We start from the raw sequence: 4,336 nt of genomic DNA, 5'->3' as shown, positions 1-4,336 counted from the left end.
AATATTGACGTAGATTCTATGTTTTATTCTAAAACATTATTGATGTATACGTTGCATGTATAGCCAGGGCGTAGTTAAGCATGATGTTATTACTCTATTAATACTGTGCAGAGATTAATATTACGAAGTTGTACTCCTTAAAAGAAGTATTATGTCCCAGTGTAGATGATGATTCAGAGAAGTTTAATATTTCATGAATGAGATTGATCAAGAAAATATCATTAGGACACTAGCAAATAGCTGGAGGGCCTCAAGGTTTTTTAGCAGAATTTTGCGCCAAAATTAGCCAAATAAAATGAAAGGTGGTCAGACGTTTTGCAAATAGCCGTACTTTCTGGTAGTTTTTGCAATTTTCAATTTTTACAGCCGATACGTGAGAATTCTTTGCATATACAGCTGCCGCTGCAATTTGCTACATGCGTGTGGCATATGTACGGCTTCTTCTTCCTTTTCTAAGAATTTTTTCTCTTCTTTTGTACAAAAGAGAAAAAATTCTTAGAAAAGGAAGAAGAAGCCGTACATATGCCACACGCATGTAGCAAATTGCAGCGGCAGCTGTATATGCAAAGAATTCTCACGTATCGGCTGTAAAAATTGAAAATTGCAAAAACTACCAGAAAGTACGGCTATTTGCAAAACGTCTGACCACCTTTCATTTTATTTGGCTAATTTTGGCGCAAAATTCTGCTAAAAAACCTTGAGGCCCTCCAGCTATTTGCTAGTGTCCTAATGATATTTTCTTGATCAATCTCATTCATGAAATATTAAACTTCTCTGAATCATCATCTACACTGGGACATAATACTTCTTTTAAGGAGTACAACTTCGTAATATTAATCTCTGCACAGTATTAATAGAGTAATAACATCATGCTTAACTACGCCCTGGCTATACATGCAACGTATACATCAATAATGTTTTAGAATAAAACATAGAATCTACGTCAATATTGAGAACGGTAAAAATAATATATTTCCCCTAAAACTGAGCCATTTGGAAAAAATTAAAAACCCTATTCAAAATCTTACTAAAAGATGTTTAGAATATCTGAATGAACAAGTACTGAATAGCAGCAGGAATAAGTAATTACTAATCACTAATAAGTAATAATGAATAAACTAATCACTAATTACTAATAAGTAATAATGAATAAACTAATCACTAATTACTAATAAGTAATAATGAATAAACTAATCACTAATTACTAATAAGTAATAATGAATAAACTAATCACTAATTACTAATAAGTAATAATGAATAAACTAATCACTAATTACTAATAAGTAATAATGAATAAACTAATCACTAATTACTAATAAGTAATAATGAATAAACTAATCACTAATTACTAATAAGTAATAATGAATAAACTAATCACTAATTACTAATAAGTAATAATGAATAAACTAATCACTAATTACTAATAAGTAATAATGAATAAACTAATCACTAATTACTAATAAGTAATAATGAATAAACTAATCACTAATTACTAATAAGTAATAATGAATAAACTAATCACTAATTACTAATAAGTAATAATGAATAAACTAATCACTAATTACTAATAAGTAATAATGAATAAACTAATCACTAATTACTAATAAGTAAATTACCCTTTAAGAGTGCCACAAGATTGTATTTATTACCCAATTTTAGGAGAACGTGAAAACAAGGAAAAAGTTTTACTATTAATGGATTTCAGAGAGAAACCAAAAATTGCGTACAATTTATCAGTATTCGACCCTTCAGTCGGGATGAGTTGTGTACAAAGTATTTGCATATTGAGAAATCATGTGCTGTGGTTAACCAAGGACAAGGTTCAAAATATTTTTCTCACATGTGACAAAACCTGTGACTGCTGCAAAGTGCAGACATTGAGGACATTGAACGATCATGAAGCTACACGTTCATTCGGAGGACATAGCTGTACTTCAATCGACGATAACTACATAATTGTTTCATTTTGTTACTCATCTTACGTTTGGTGTAAGAAATCTCAAGCTTTAATATCCACTTATAATTTCCAATTTGATCATGAAAAAACTATATTGGAGTTATTTGACTCGCTTTAAAGATGGATATATGGTTATATGCTACGAAAATCCAAACCAGGAGGGTTTACAAGGTCTTAAAAGATGAGGTAAAGGGTGAACTACAATCTAAACGTGTTACAAAAGGTATAGTCTTTTACCTTTACAAAGTTTATATTTTTATAAAGATCTGATTTTAAAAGTAATAATAAATAAATAAATATTGCTGAATTACTCATTTTTTATATTCGATATTTAGGTTTTTTGGTACATCCAGATATTTAGTAAAATCCATCCCTTATGATCTACATAGTAAATACTTACAATCGTTTACTATGCTACTCATGTATTTCCTTCAGGAACTGAATTGAGTAGGAGATGAATAGCGTAACCTTTAAATAACGGATGGAAAGAGTAAGGAAAAACAAATTTCCGGAGTGAATGTTCGAAGCTGGCCTAGTGGTAGTCAGGCATTTTATTTATTTATAAAGTTACTGGAAACCATACAACGACTTTCTTTGCTCAAGGTTTTCTTTATTTATTCATCCTCTGAGGTCTCAACTGGACAACAAAACTCACATTTCTGAATAAGGACAAATTTTAGACTATCCTAGAAAATAAATATATGATATTAGATAAAATCATAATGGAATAAGATAATTTTCAGTCATTTATTCGGCTAAATAATAATGTATGATCTAAAAATTGGTTTCACATTCTTCATAGAATTGATTTTTGCAGTCAAAACCTGTTGTGTTTGATTCATTGTTATTAGTTGAAAACTCTCTTCAATTTATAGTATTTGATCAATTGGACAATAGATATGATATTCTGCTATCGTTGCATCAAACTTTTAAGTCAATCGGATGAGATAAATATAATATTTATATAATTTGAATCAGTAAAGTATATATGGATATAAACATATCGATGATACGTCTTCATGCAAGCTCTCATTGTAGTATTACCATCTTCATCATTAAGCACTATTACTTTTCAGATCAGCATCAATCGTATTATTCGATATGATTATTTATATACTGCATCTGATTGTGGATTTCTCCAAAAACTCACTATCCTATAATAGTCTTCCAACAAGTCTTAGGTACTTCCTCTATAAGAAGAAGTTCAGCACTTTTATGATAAAAGTTCACTTTAATAATGTTCAAAAACTGAACTTTAATAAAAAATGAAATTTAATAAGTTCACTTTAAATGTGAACTTTTATAAAAGTTCACCACTTTTATAATAAAGCTTTATAGTAAAAGTTCACTTTTTATAATAAAGTTATATTCTCTACTCTACTGATATTAAGATTCTGCACACAATTAATTTTCATTCATATTTATTTATTTATAGTTTCATTCATTCACAACAGTTGCAGAACATAGAAAATACTTCTATCACTCTGCAACTAAATCTTAATAAAAAGTATTCCAGTAGTTATTTAGGAAGCACTTTGGATGTATTTTTCGTAATTCGAATAATAAGTGGATAAAAAGTATAATTCTCATGGAATATATATTGGTCTTATCATATTGTATGAATTCATTTCCCCTTATTGATAGCCAAGTTAACATGACACGCAATACAATCAAGAGTGGAAGTTAAAGATGTAGTAGTATTAGTTTGTTTGTTTCATACAACAAATCGTATTCAATAGACATGTGACATACAGGAAAAATGTAATAGTCTCAACAGTACAATAATCATGAAAAATTTATCCATAATATTATCATCTCTTTATTATAGTAAGACGTTTTTAAGCAAATCATGTAGCATGAAAAAATATAGTGGCCCATACGTGCAGTATGTGTACTACTTTTAGCGGCGTGCCCCTGCAATATCACTAGCCGCAACTCTCCAAGCAGCTTGACTGGATCTGATTGTAGAATAGCTATTTCCAGGCACTATGCCCATTCCACTTTGTAAGCATAGTGCCATATCGCTGTATGAATGCATTATAACGATCCAGTAACGCTCAAAGCACTGCTTACTCACTTGTGGTGATGATACGCAACCATCTCCGGTGAGATTTTTGTAACGAGATGATTTATTCATAGAGAATGAAGAATCATCTTTCATTTCGTCTCTATCTTTCTCGGATTGTATTGGAAATAATATAGATGAGACAATTGAAAACTCGTGGGGAACGACGCAGTTATTATTTTTCTCATTCGACAATCTCCACCATCATTAATAATAAATTTTATGATTGAAGTATTTCATTCATTTGACAACGTTATAAGTCAAACATTGAAAATTGCTATTTGAGAGAAGGTGGAAGAAAAAGTAAACTCAAA

This window comes from Nilaparvata lugens, chromosome 1 (assembly GCF_014356525.2).
Source record: "Nilaparvata lugens isolate BPH chromosome 1, ASM1435652v1, whole genome shotgun sequence".
Taxonomy (NCBI): Eukaryota; Metazoa; Arthropoda; class Insecta; order Hemiptera; family Delphacidae; genus Nilaparvata; species Nilaparvata lugens.
The sequence above is the reverse complement of the archived record's forward strand: the minus strand, read 5'-3'. Positions refer to the sequence as shown.